Here is a 15,810-nt window from a genome sequence, read left to right as displayed (position 1 = left end):
TTTACATTCACAGATCAAGCGTGTACCTTCATTGTAATCGAATCCAGCATTTGACACCGGCTGACACCTCTCCGTGACGGTGTTCGCGTCGGCGGGCCCGACCGCCTCATCCATCACTCTTCAATGTCTCCACTCTCCTCTAGCTCACCGACCAGACCGGTCGCGGGGAGAGACGCGTGGAGACGCGGGAGGGGGTGTGGAGACACGAAAGGGAGATTAACCTTTCCTTTACGTTACGGTGATAGAAAATTCCGCGTGCTACGAAGCAGTAGACTAACGGCCGTTGTTCCCAATCCTACTGATCAACAGTTGAGCCAAAATTTTGGCTCAAAACTACTCATATGCACAACTAATCTCTTTCCAACGGAAACGTGACGACTGAGCGATCAACCAATTTAAGGAAGCCAAACTACTGGATTAAGCCTGCCTCAGTAAATGAATAGTTATAAAAATTGTCGACAGAGTGAAAAATATTCGTGACGCCAAGACACAGTGGCATTAAAGTCAAACTAACACTTTATTTTTAACATATTACATAAGTTTGTTTTAAAAAAATTAAAATATTGTTTAATATGTTACAGTATTTAAAAAAATATAATCATTAATAATAAATACAATAATTAATTCGTCAATATTAATTTAAAATTCAAAGTTTTTACTTTGATGTAATTTTTTTGTCTATGAAAGTGGGCAGGGCCACTTAAGATAATCAACCGTAAAGATGTTTGGAAAGAGGCGAGTTGAACGTTACTGTACAAATCACTTGGCTGATCGGAGCCCGAGATTGATCGTTCCGAAAGTTGGGAACAACGGCCTTAAGTGTACATTTGCCTGCTTACTTATAAACACGGTGTAAAATACACGATATACAGAAGCTAAGATTTTTTTCAAATTCGACAAAAAGTACACAACTTCGGACTCAATTAGCGCGAAAATTAGGGCACAAATCAGCAAATAATTTTACCGTAAAATCGACTCCAAATGTGACGTAGATCAACAAGATTCCAGCTTGTTCCACGAGTTTCCGGACACCGTGTGTAACGCGGCGTATAACAGTGAAAAATTGACTTATCGATAACGCAGACGAAATATAGGTCCATTACCACTGGCAGACCGCCATGCAGTGATGGTATGCCCAAACCTAGATTCCGGGGATACCACCTTAGCAAGCAAAAAAAACGGCCTGTAATCTTAACAGGGCTCAGAAGTAAATATCTCTCATAGCGAGGATAGGGACTGACTGATATACGGGCCCTATAACATTTGTTATACGTGTATAACATTTTAAGCACTCATTTAATATTATTCATTATAATTACCACCATCGTATATTTATGGCAATTCTGAATTGAGATGATACAAATAATTGTGCCAGAATCTCGCACTTGGAGACGTCTCATAACTTGCGAGTTTTATTTTTGCTGTTATATGTTTACTATATTATGTTCATCAATAAAATGAAAATAATTTCAAACATACAAAAAGTAGGTACATCGATATAGCGTGTAATGATGTTTTTTTTTCATTTTCTAGATTCTTACTTTCCGTGAGGTGTTTGGTGAATCATTTAAATTTACTGAATTTAAAGTTAATGTTCTTTATACAAAATAGAACAGGTTTTTAAATTTTACCTGGCTATTATAGACTTAGAGACCATGTATTTTCTCGGTAGGGAAATTTTTTTCTCCTAAAAACCCTACTAAAATTGCATGTTTTTGCCAAGCATCAGCAACAGTAGCGAACCGCGGCCATATATTACGTACATTTCGGTTTGTATTGTGTTGGGAGTAGGAAGGAGTCGGCTATGGCTAAATCTCCTACTGCCATCAAAGTAAGAGGTAAATGTTGGTCGTGTAATGGTGAAGAACTTAGCCAACCGAGGAATTGAACTCACGATGCCTGGGTGGGACCCAGACGCAATGCTCAGCCCTTGAGCAGTCAGTTTCCATGAATGGCATTGACATTATTGTTGAAATGAAAAATATAAATACATTTTTTTTTAATAACTTAGTAAATAAAACTTCAAATTGTGATATTTAATTATTAAAGATATTATTAGCGATTCTTAAACGAAAATTTGAAACTTTGCCTTGCCGGGGAACCGCTCTACAACTGAGCTAACGGGACCCAATCTCCTTCGGTCATATTTAACTGTATCATACTTCGATTAAGAACTACCAATATTATCTTCATTTTCTCACCGCACATTTTTAAACATACATAAAGATAGATATTTTTCAGCCAATTATATTAAAATAATAAGATATGATGTCAACTCAGTTGACGCAAAACATCCTAGATTACAAGGCCGGGACAGTGAATCAAATCAGCCTCCTAACTTGTATGCGATCCTCCAAAAAAAAATTTTAAAATATAAAACATTTAAAAATGTTTTAATAAATAAGAATAAATTGAAAGAATTTTTTTTTTTGCAGAATCTCATACAAGTTAGGAGGCTGCTTTGAATGAGTGTCCAGGCCTTGTGATCTAGGAGGTTTTGGTTGACGGCACCGGTAAGGAAAGGTTAAGGAGGAAGCGGGGAGACGAAGGGGAGAATGCGAGGACAAAGGGTTTAGTTTTCGCTATCGCAATTTAATTCAGAACAACTACCGTGATTTGTTGGCCCAATTGAATGAGCCCTTAAGGAACTATTGTCTCTATCTAATGTGTGTCGTTATTCGTAATTCTAAATAGTAGACTTTCCATTAGGCCTGACAGGATCATAATTAATGTTATTTTTATTCAACTATTGACTGTTATTCCTTCTTGACTTTTATATTTCTACCTGATAGTGTTTTATTTAATTCTGAAGTAATTACGTATAGGAAGGTTTATTTGTTTTGCAGTAGTTGTCCTCAACATTGCTGTAAATGCATTTATGCAATGTGTATCAAATTTAACAATGCACATTACAATACCAAATATGGCAGCGCTCATATCTCAAAGGATCACTGCGCAGGAATCGAACCTGCAATCGACTCAAAGTCAAAGATATTGAAACAATTTTATATCTTTGTGTGAAGCATAAAGCAATCAACGAACGACCCAGAAAGGGTTACAATAATTTATGAAATAAAACGCTCACTATATGTGAATAAGTAATGCGTGTGATAATGATTATACCATGTTTTGCCGAGGCTTCTTTTATTATATTTTTATATTTATATGTCGTTAATTATGTTTATTATATTAAGTACTTCCATTCACTCTAAAAAAAATGGGGATCCTAAGCCGAAAAGAAAAAATAAATAACTATATTTAGGAGGTGTAACTACAAAAGGTGTTTCTGGTTTGAGCAATATTCGACCAATCACGTCAAACTGCTCCGAGAGCGCGACGGGTTTCTGACTGAATGCTGTAGAAATGTAGATTCCTGACGAGAATGTGTGTTAAAACTATGTATTATCGTGTAAAAAATATAAACCTAATGAGTAAGATTAAGAAAGGGACGCTTATATGGTTTGGGGATGTAGAGCGAATGAACGAAGAAAGGAGTGTAAGGAGAACGTTGTTATACACTCTCTTTCTCATGAATATTTCGTATTGCCGTAGTGTTTTTATTTTACTTTTCATCACCTAAAATTAGTACATTAGTGTTATATCTCTGCTTACTAGCAGATTTCTGTGTTGGGAACTCTTGATTAAGTAAAAGGTTCTTTACAATAATTTCGTGTATTTACGTTACAATAAATATAAGTCTGGATTTAGCTACACTGTTCATTACCCGAGGGTTGGTAATTCTCTGCTTCTGCAAGCTTGAAGTCTGACAAGGATACCCCACAGGCAATTTGCTACACTCTAGTGATATCTGTCGGACTCTGGAGTAAGCTTTCTGCCTGGTGCCATCTATCGCTTGAATACCCAACTTTTTACCATACATCACAATTAGTAACACTAATGAGTATGTACCAGTATGTATGTATGTATAGTACATAGTAAAAATGAAAAAGTATGGCTTTAAAACTCACATTGTAAATATTTTTTTCATTAGTATCTATATTTTTTGAAAAACTATCTTAAAGTAAAAAAAAAAAACACGAATAAACTCGCGGTTTTTTTTGGTTTAGGGAAAATCGTGCCAATCCTGTAGTAATAGCGTCACCTGCCAATAGTGTCAACAATTTATTTTGATACCTTAGCGCAGGGTCCTTGGGCTTAGAACCCCCAGGCGACTGCCCAAAAGATTACTACGCTGCTGCTGTAGGTAATCTTCTACATATTACAATCTCCCAAATTATATCTTCTCACATAATTTTAATTATCACGAAGTATGTAAGTACGAACCTTAAATCTTACACGAGATTACGAGTAGGCTGTGAAGTGGGAGGTTGGGGGGGAGGGAGGGGTAAAGCCGGCTAAGGAAAGACGATAGTAGATTAAATTGAATGGAAATATGATCACGAGGAATGCGAAGAACGCGTAGAAGATGATTTATAACTGTAAGAGCGAGACGAAGAAGAGAATGGAAGAATAGGTACCCACCGTAGTGATGAATGTATTTATATCAATCTTGAAACGAATACATTTAGGAAGTGAGGCAGTGATATTTAATTAATGCCGTAACTAGAACTACTTAAAACTAAGAATCTTTTCAACGAGTTACGATTCTACTGTTAGAGGTGGTTGACTACTCAGTGGATAGGATGCTCATACAGTCGGACGGGTCGACTTGTAATTATTGCAAAGATCGTACCGTAAATCTAAGGTTTTATAGCGTATTTATACAAGGGTTACATTTTTACAGCCTTACTAATAAAAAAAACACTTCCCAACCGTTGAACGGCGTTTTAGTTCCACGTTGAATAAAAACGGAACAATTTCTGTTTCGAATTATTAGAAATTAAAAATGTTGACTGGCTGCGAAAGAACTGGCAACGCTGCATTATGGCAGAATGACACATGAGGTTCCCGTCTTCAAAAAGTTATTTTTGACATGTTATTTTTACATTTTTAAATAATCATTGAAATATAAAGTGAATCGACAGTTTTCTTTGAGAATCTCTTAACGAAAGGAAAGTATTTTCAAAATATCTTAGTTTCTACAATTTTTTCGACATTTCAACTAAATGTATGTTTTTTTTTTACTTTTTTCATGTTAGAAATTAAAAAATTCCAATTTAAAAGGTAATTTCATATGTATTTTCTAAAATGGAATTGTATTTACGACAGTTTCAAAAAGAAAAATACGAGTAGTATATGGCACATTTAAAATACCTTCGAATAATTTCTAAATTCGATAAGAAATTTCAAGTTTTTACAACAGATAAACAACCCTCTTTGATTCTATAAACAATGTATATCTTTCCATGAACTATTTTATGGGCCTTAAATGTCAGTTTTTTATTAGTAAGGTGTTTATCAACTGTATAAAATATTCATCACATTTATTAGTAAGGCTATTGGGGTAAAACATAACATTAAGGGAAGTGATTAAAGTGGCATAATTTCAATAAAATTCCTATGTTTATAGTGTTTACTCAACTGCGTCGATCTAGAGTGAGTCCGCTAAATTGAGCAGGGTAATAGCGGGGCAAACGGACACACAGGGGGATTTTCACCGATACATTTATTACAAAGAAAATATATTCTTTATTAGGTAGAATAGTCATTATTGAATTTTTTTTAAATATTAAAACAAATTTTAAAAAAATGGAGAGAATTTTCTTATTCCCACAGATTGTCCTATTTTAGCGTATTTTGTTTGTATTGCACAACGAAGTAGATGGCGACTCCTGGTAAATAGCTGACACGTCATTTCCCTATGTCATTACCTTAATCCCCAATATCCGTTTGCCCCACTGTTACCATAATTACTGTTTTTTAGTAATTAAGCAATTTCTGCTTTGTGTATTCCGGATGGTGTATGGTAATGAAAAGTAATAAAACACAAACTGGGTTAAATAGGTTACATAGGTAACTATTAAACCCTGTTTTTGTTTCATCACTTTTAAAGACTCATCACTTTTTAAAGGTGTCTTGAATTTTCATTTTGATGAAATATCATGGAACCATTCGGGATGTACTATGTACGATTTTGGCATTATTAAAACAGTTCTCAGATATAATATAAAATAAATAGTAACATACCTAGGTTTACAACGTTAAAAATCAGAAATAAGTAGATACGCAATTTTTCTGCTAATAAAATACAAAACCTTTTTTTTCAAATCGAAAAATACGGAACGCTGATGCTTCCTCTATGATTGCTTTATCATTTGCGGGAATACAAAAATATTCAATTTTGAATTATAAAAGTTATGTCTTGATAGTTCTCTACCTACGATAGGAGACAGCAGCAGAAAAATAATAATAAAATAATAATAGAGCACATTAAAATGCGTGTTATGATCACACCGCTTATTTGAACCATTCTATCTTTCTGCTCATACCAAAGTTAAATAGACACGGTGTAACTGGGTGCATTATTAAACTAAATATTTTCATTGCCATCGGTTACTTCATATTCCCGAGAGCAAGTGTATTGCGCAACTAAACCAATCAACGCTAACCAATAATAATAATGGTAGATCTATTTTATGGGGCGCTGTACATTTTACGTAAAAATCTTCGCAGGGATATGGCTTGTAAAACTGCACAGAAACCCTGTTTGAACTTGGTGCGTCGACTTCTAATGTATGAAAACTGAAATCCGGTCTTTACCGCTCGTTGATGTCACTGTACCGTCAATCAATTGTTAATTTGATTTTGATATTAAAATCAATAATTATATAAAATGATAATTAAAGATATTAAGAATATTTGACAGCCTCCGTTGTCGAAGATTAAGGTTCTCGACTAGCAAGCTGGAGGTCGTGGATTCAAATCCCGGCAAATCCCAGTAAATTTTATTCGATTAATTTAAGTTAATTTCACAATTTACTCTTTTAAAATAATATGTACATAGTATGCTTGCGGCACGTTCCAGAGTTGAAGATGCTTTCAGTATCGCTCTGGAATAAGATCGCTGTTCAGAATTGAAGCGTTGCTTGAAATGGCTTTGGCCGTGTTTGGTGACCGGACCTGAAAAGCTTTCCTCTTCCCTCCCCACTACCTTCAGCCTCACAACATAACCCAATTGGGGGTGCCATAGTCTCACTGGCTTCAGACGGTTAGAATCAGTTGGGGCTCTTGTGCGGTTTACCATAAAAAAGAAAATAATGGCGACAAGTATTATAGATTGAGTACAAATATTTTTAAAAAGATACAGCTACACACAAAACATATTTTTTTCGGAAAATCATTTCTTACAAAGCTTTTGCTTATAAATATAAATTAGATGTATATTTATTTTTAAATGCGACGTGTCCAGGTGACATGGCAGTGTTAAAACTGGCTGTTATGTAAATATAAATAATTTATCTTTTTTTCAATAAAAAACATTAAAAATTAGTTTTTAATATAAAGGTCGTCCCAAAAAATAGTGTCAAGCGATAGTCCAAAGGTAGAGCACCCCCAGGGGTACCCAAATCACCCCCATGAATTTCCCGTGATTTTGTTTCTTCTTCGAGTTGTGATTTTTTAAATTTTTTGGTGTACAGACATGAATCATTGAGATACATACTTGATTTTTTTTATAATTAGCTGAATAGTAAATCTTGTAGATACAAAAAGCGACTGTAGACAGAGCTAATACCATTGCGCCATAAAAAATGTTGAGTCCCAAAGTGCGTTGAATTGCAAATTTTTTAAAGTTTTCAAGGACGGTTTAAAAAGAAGTCACTGAAATAATTCCGACAATTTTTAAAAACTTGCTGATTTCACCATCTATTTACCCTGTTTTAATTGATCTATATTTACGGCATCATACTTTAAATTTGTTAAAAAGCATAATAAGTAATAAAAAACAACAAAAAACTGTTTAAAAGGGTAAGCTAAATAAAACTAAAATTATGTCCTGCTATTTTTTGGGACAGAAAATGGACTGTAGCGAACCTGGTAAAACGTGCATTAAAAAAAGTATTTGAATAATGTATACAGGGTTTACGAAAAGAGTAATGTTGGTACCACCTATTTGATAATATCATTCTGCCCAATGCTACGTAATCTAATTCCTAGAAGCGATAGTCTGCCTTCACGGCCGTTACAGAGCAATATTTGGTATGTAATTAAAAATTTCAACAATGCCCAAAGGTCCTACAGATTAAAAAGTAAATTAATATTTAACACGGTACACTAATTAAAACGTAATAATAATACGGACACTAAGAATAGGTAACTTTGGTAAACAATGTTGAATATGTGCGCTTATATCGTGCTGTATCCACGGCGTTAAAAACACTGTTGGAAAAATATTTTTTAATCATTTAAAGCCTTAAAACACGGTAAGAAAAATGTGTTTTTAATTACATGTAGCGTTAAAACACGGTAAGAAAAGTGTATTTTAAATTATATTTAGTGTTAAAAATACAGAAAGAAAAGCGTATTCTTTAATAAAGTTTTGCGTTAAAACACGGTAAGAAAAAATATTGTTATTTATTGTTAACAAAAACAGTTTTAATAATGTATTGAATTAAAAACACGGTTAAAAACGATATTTTTAATAATAAGAACAATTTATTAAAAAAACGGTTTGTACCAGCCTCACGAATTGTAAAGGGACATAGATTAAAAATGCGTTTTTTTTTTATTTTTCAATTTCCTTCCAATACGTCAATATTCCCAAAATTGGGAAAGCATTTAATTATTGTCTTGACTATGGAATATATGCGAAAGTAGACAATTCCAATTATTTTTATAGGGTTTTTAATCTATATGATAAGCCAGTATGACCGTGTCACCAAGAGCTCCATTACAGCCTCACTTAATGTCTCACTTAATCTCTGATTATATCAAATGTATTTTTAATTGTATCATATGTAAAAGCCTTAATTGGGCGTGAACAAATAAATAAATAAATATTTATAAAAATAGAATAAGACAATTTATATATTATCGCCCCATTAGACTACTACACAACGATTATAAATTATATTGAACCAACAGTATAACATAAATAAAAAGATTTTTGTTAAATAAAGGATAAAATACACCATACTTGTTAAGTTATAATCACACTGACTTAGAACCCTTAAAATTTCCCCACTTAAAGATATTGTGAATACTTACGCGTATACATACATTATGATTACTCGTTGTTTACACTAACTAAAAAGTGTTGAACAAATTCGGCTTTGAATGTGTCAAAAAATATGACAAATCGAATGATATATCGAAAATATAAGCGACATCTATTAGTTCACTTCCCAGTCTATGTATTCTCTCCCTAATAGAATTGAACACGATGTAATAACATATATTATTTCGCAATAATAGTTGCGAAATAATATATTCCATCAAGTGTGCTTTGGGGGTACATAACGACGCCAAATTTATAGCGTCGGGGCAGTCCAAACTCAAGTTAAGAATTTTAAACATTAAAAGGAAATCAAATATTTTTCACCTTTCATATAATTTCGATAAATCCTCGTTAATTTACATAATTGATCGCCAATGTTGACATTAAAAAGGCGTAAAATTATAATAATGATAGTTAAAATGTGGAGATCAAATGCATGAATTATATTATTTCAATGAGTTTTAAAACATTTCTCAATGTTTATGTATAATTCTCTCTCACAATATAAAAAAACGCTCTCAGAAGAAATTTTACTAAAATTGTGCTAAAAATTAACAAGGTTAATAGGTAGGTTGTGTAATCAATATTTTAACAACAATACAACCATCTCCCGAAGTCTTGGCGAACTTTCAGTTTACAAATCAGTGGTTGACATTGGCGGGCATGTATCCGAGTCTGGGTGAAAATAAAAGTGCACCCAGAACAAAGGCACAATGCGCAATAAAACACATTTAGCGTCCCGCGGAATGCTCTAGCCCGTGCCCGCTCTACCTGGAAATCTTCACGCACATACTTAATGGTTAATTATGGTAATCAGCCGTATGAATTACAACCTGATTTAAAATCCCTTTTATAGATGGGTGGGGTGAGGTACTGTGGTGGAGATTTGCTGTTTGCTGCTATGCAGCGTTGTCTTGCGTTCTGTTGGTGGAAGATAATGAACCGCTCCTTCAGGAAAAAATGATAAAAACAACAACCTTTATGGTGTAGTGAAAATAAATAATCTCAATCATCTTTAAATCTTTTTTTAGCAATGGTTTTCACGCCGCTCCTGAAACTCCGCCTAAATTAACTACCTCGGAGCCTATGTCATCATTGCGGTGATATTTTTGAGGAGAGAAAGGAACGAACATGGGTCTTGACGAGATATATTGTAGGAGGGAGGAAACACAGACCTGAATGCCGTTCCATAGCATAGCTATTGAACTCCAGAACAAGTCGCAGAAATAGCCCGTTTTTATGTGACAAATATTAACCGTGTACAATAAATAGTTGGGTGCGCGTTTTGCGTGTTTCCCGAACTGATGCTAGTTTTCCGGAGCATCTTCCATCGAAATACCCATAGAACAAGGGCGGAATTGCCACCTCACGCCTGTGCTCTAAAGATTTCAATCCGTTTTGTTAATATATGGGATTTTTAACAAAAACCTTCTCAGAACATGTGTAATAACTTTCAAATTTGATTAATTTTTAAGTTCTGTGAAACAATTGAATTGACCCATGTTGAAGTGAAAATTACGTTTCTTGGAGGTTTGATATAGGTAGGTACAGAGTAAAGATTCAATTATTGCATGAATATACATAAATAATGTCTTAGTTTTTTTTTTAATCAACCATTTTGTGTTTATATCACTTTATCATGTTTCATGATATTTAAAATAAATCTACAAATTTACATTTACGAGTATTTAGTAACGTTATTTTTATGTTTAAATAAAATGTTAAAAAATTTTATCACAAAGTTAATAATTTCGTGAATAATCTATTTTTTGTGGTTTTCAAATATTCAAATCGCTAATCATCAAAAGATTAAAAACTTGATCAATTGATTACTTTTTGTTGATAATATTAATATTAGTGAAATTGATGATTGTGACAAAGAATTTCATAATTTTGATTAAACGCTGTGAGTAGAGATGTTGATTAGCAAGTTGACGGACCTTACAACCAATCTGAGGAGTCAATAATTATTACTTAACAAACTACGCATTCCGAATCGTCAATAATAAGTTGGTTCAAACATCTGCACAAAGTGCACCTACCTAGAAAATAAAAGAAGTTCTTAAAAGATGAAATGGGTTTCGCTAACAACCGCGCGTTGAAATTCTGCGCTAAATTTTATTGCATTTTGAATCCTCAACCGTTAATTTAATATATTTTTAGTTTTATTATTTTACATCTGTCAAATCATACTTAATCACAAGATAAATCGAAACAGTGAAACAGATGCTGACTTTAAACGCGATGATATTTATGCATACAATAATAAATAACCTATTACCGAAATACTTTTCAAACAAAATTAAATACAACAAGGATATTCACAAACATAAAACGTGCAATGAAATAAGGCTACCAAAAAAGGACAAAGTCAAAATACAGGATTTTCCAATAAGAGGTGTTATTTTAAATAGCCCGCTATTTCGGTAGATGTTAGTTACTTTTGAAGCTGTAATTTTGACATTTGACAAGCAAAAACTACGCCATTAATAAAAATGGTACAATACCCGCTTCAAAAACGCATTGAAATTATTAAAATTCACTTGAGTGAATCAAATGCAAATCATCTTGAGTGATGAGGCCCATTCCCACCTCGGTGGCTTCGTCAACAAGCAAAATTGTCGCATCTGGGGCTCGGAAAACCCAAAATTTATTGTTGAAAAGCCTCTCTATCCTCAACGTGTGACTGTTTGGTGCGGTTTATGGTCCAGCGGAGTCATTGGAAATTACTTTTTCGAAAATGAGGCTGGAGCAACAGTTACGGTGAATGGATTGCGCTATCCAGAGATGATTAATGATTTTTCATGGCCGGAATTGGATGGTATTGATCTGGACAACGTTTACTTTCAACAAGACGGCGCTACGTGCCACACAAGCAACGAAACCATTGATTTTTTACGATTGAATATCAAAATAACACCTCTTATTGGAAAAATCCTGTAGTTTACTAAATAAAGGAATGCGATATTATCATTCGCTGCCGGAAACTACAAAATCTGCACTAATTGATAGATTCAAGCTGGAACCGATGAGCCACGATATTAATAATATCTAATAAAATAATTAGTAATATCTAATAAAAATGTATCTAACTTAAATGTGAAAAATTATTCTTTATATTTTATGAGAAGCAATACATAAATACTATAGACAGTATTCAGTAATTTGTAATGGTTAAATTTAACAATACGAGATAAGTAGATTATCATTAAAACCTTAACCTTGAAATGAATAAGTGGTATCCGTCCAACATTGAACTCTTCCAAAGCCGCAAGACACGAAAACGCTTTGCAGGTGTATATATATCTACATTGAATGCACCTGCCTGCACTCATAACTTACAATCAATACCAATAAAAAGTACGATTTTTAGGATTTGACGTCATGAATTGGAAAAATGAAGATTATAAAAAAATATTCTGAAAATGTGTACATAACTATCGTTGGACAAAGACGTATCTTCTGCAAGTTACTTAGGTAGTAACCAAAATGTTAAATAAAGATTTAACAAGGATATGCCCACTACGGTGACCGGATAAATCATCAAAATAATAATTCATCACATCTTTAAAAAGTTATATAAATTCATGGAAAGTGATGAAACAAAAAAAAATATTAACTGGGTTATGTAGGTGAGGTTAGGTTAGGTTTAAATTTTTTTTTTCAATTTGTAAAGGTGTGTTGAATTGTCACTGTGTTGAGTTATAATGGAACCGCCAACTACATATTCTTAGCTTAACGTTTGTTCATCTGTCCTGAGTAAATCTAAATTAGTAATGCAAAATACTGCATTATAATTTTTTTAAATATATTTATAAATAGGTTTAAAGTTTCATTGTACCTATATGAAGTTTGTTTGATAGAAAATTTCTTTAGGCTTATTGCCTAAAGAAATGTGCTTATTGCACACATTTTTGGATGTTTCAAACGATAAATTTTCATTAAGTTTTAGACAGTTTTTTTCAATATTAGAAAGGTTCTGTAAGGTACGCACATTTTATATTAAAAACACTTTGTATCAGTTATATGATAATGAGAAGTACGTATTTCAGTTTTCTGAAATTGAAAATAGTGCATTTTAGTTGTTATTTCGTTTAAAAACTGATAATTTGACATCTTTTCTTCGCGGAATGTTTTAACATAATGATAATAAAAATTATTTGTTAAGCTATTTTTTCTGTTCATTTCTTAATTAAATTCAATCTAAGAACCTAAAAACCTATTTTAGGTTCATATTTTGGGTTAAATAAGATAAAACTAACCTTAAAACTTTCGCATCAATAACAATGACTACTGAGTGAACAATCGGTTTAAATTTTAACAATATAACTGTTATAACGTATTATTTTCCATTTCTGGAAACTGAAATACTTACTTCTTTTTATTATCTAATTACTACATTTTTTAATTTGCGTTTCAAGCGTGTACCTATTTTTTGTATATTTACAGTTTTTTTTTTAAATAAACCAATATCACAAGATCTCATTAGGCAGCTTCAGTGAAAAAATCTACAGTTAATACCATTTTTTAAATTATTTTTTATTGACATGAAATATGTGCATTGTGAAATCCTTCATTTAGTTACTTAACTTTTGATAAGAAGTTATAAGTATAATATAGAACACAAATACAAGACACAGCACAGAGTGCAAAGCGCGATATTTATCTTGTTTAAAATATTTTTAAGTTTTTCGGTTCAGGCTTACAGAAAAGATTGACGGAAAATAATTAGATATAATAATATGCCTATATTTCATATAGGTACCATAATTATGAACGCAAGAAGCAAGCTTAAAAGAATGTAAATGATGATTTGTTGTGATCTTAAACGTCAAAATGCCGAATGAGCATAATGTGTCAAATATGCAAAATAATTATCATAATATTTTCATTACACATTAACATTTATTTATTTTATTGCATCCCCCTACGAAGACATGTTACGTAAGAAACAACGCGTAAATGTACTTGCAGAAGTATCAACTTCCAGCTATTGCTGGATTTCCAAACAAGATTTTTTTATTCACATTCCCGAGGAATGTTGAGTGTTGACGCTGCATTGCCATTTCAATGGCGAATGCTGGCAGAAGAAATGCACGGGGTACTTACTGGGAAAACTGCATTAATTCACAAGAAATGGTGCACTGGCTGAATCGGCGAAAATATATTGCAGATCTCCGGCATCAAGAGCTGAAGCAACGCACACACCGGACGCCTCGAAAGCCACCATCCAACATTGTTTCACCATCACGGAAAACCTGCGAGCTTCAAAATAAGTTTTAAAACACTTCTTAAATCAATCTAACAGCACTCTAATTGCGGGGGATTAGTTTAAAATTGATCTTTTATCAATCCCATGACTTTTTACACATGGTTTTCGTTATCAAAACCCCGAAGAATCTTAGAGAAACTTGAAAAAATAGCTACGCGACCGACAACCACCGCTCCCGCGAAAACTTCGTTCCGGACTAAGCTGACGTTCGCGCGGAGCCGCCATCTGCACTGCGCGCGCACACACTAAAACATACCGACCACCAAAGTGATACTAAAACAACAACACCTCACAAAAAGAAACATATCATCACTATAAATGTCAACAATTGTTTTATAGTAATAATTTGGCCTTTTGTTGATGTTTCATTTTACTGTTATTTTATTTGTGGGTGGTGTGTACGGGAGAGTATCTTCGTCTCTTTCTTAGTGATTGTTGCGCATGCGCGCGAGGCGGCCATATTGGAATGTGACCCCAGCTTGACCTTGAAAATATGCCGGCCGCAAGAAGTTGGAATACCTATGCTCGCCTTGTGGAGCTGACTGGTGGCCGGTGGCTGGTGCCTGCGAAGTGCGGTTCGGAGTAGCAGCTCGTCGCTCTCCGCTCGCTGGTCGCTGGTCGGTGGTGGCTTTTTGTGTATATATTTGCGGCCGGACGAGCTTTTCTAACTCAAATTCATCACAGGGCACGGAGATGAGGGGGACAGACCGAGTTATAATACGATTTTTACCCTACTTCCGGAAACGTATATATTTTCTTTCATGATTTGTTTTCCTTTACCCATTTCCTATAAAGGTATACACATATTTATAGGTGGGTAGGTACTTACTTACAATGGTAAATTTTTAATTTTAATGATAAAGTTGTGAAGGAAACTACATCAAAACAATTTGTGAGTCCGCGTAATTTTATTATTTTAGGAGGATCTTTGATTTTGGTTAGTCTTTAAAAAATATATGCCATATTTTTTAAACCTTAAAGTAGTTAGTAAAGACGGAAGTTTTTTGGCTTTCGGATTCATTTATTAAATTTAACTTTTTTCTTTAGCTTACAGCATGTTATTCTGGTTTCCCCAGTATTTAAAGGAATGTTACAATAATGGTTAATAAATTGCACTGGTGGAAAGGTAGGTACCTACTTAAATAACTTTATTTTTAATACTTTGGTATAAAGGTAAATGTATTTTTTATCTGCTCTTCGTATCCGGGAGGGTGGGTTATTGGAAAATAACAAAACACAAATTAATGGTTCTATTCAACGAGTTCCGCACGGAGAAAATTGAGTATTGCAAATTTATTAAATATCTCTTCGCATTATTGGAAATTCGGTTGAAAACGGGACTGCAGGCCGCTTTTTGATAATATTTTACAAAATTTGTAATGATATCAGAACACGTGTTCATACTCCTGCTTTTGTCTTAATG

At 33.5% G+C, this 15,810-nt stretch overlaps 1 protein-coding gene across 4 annotated transcripts in view; it reads right to left on the bottom strand.

Annotated features, from left to right (window-relative positions):
- LOC149412893 (tetratricopeptide repeat protein 28) overlaps positions 1-14,554 on the bottom strand; it is a 188,335-nt gene extending 173,781 nt beyond the window's left edge. For all 4 annotated transcript variants that reach the window (XM_089645301.1, XM_089645303.1, XM_089645302.1 and 1 more), the window contains exon 1: positions 14,225-14,554. The gene's annotated coding sequence lies outside the window, so the exon portion shown is untranslated. The remainder of the gene's footprint in view (positions 1-14,224) is intronic.
- Positions 14,555-15,810: the final 1,256 nt, after the last annotated feature.

The sequence above is a fragment of the Hesperophylax consimilis genome, chromosome 22 (assembly GCF_061612785.1).
Source record: "Hesperophylax consimilis isolate HC1 chromosome 22, BYU_Hcon_1.0, whole genome shotgun sequence".
Taxonomy (NCBI): domain Eukaryota; kingdom Metazoa; phylum Arthropoda; class Insecta; order Trichoptera; family Limnephilidae; genus Hesperophylax; species Hesperophylax consimilis.
This window is presented reverse-complemented; position numbering and strand designations above follow the sequence as displayed.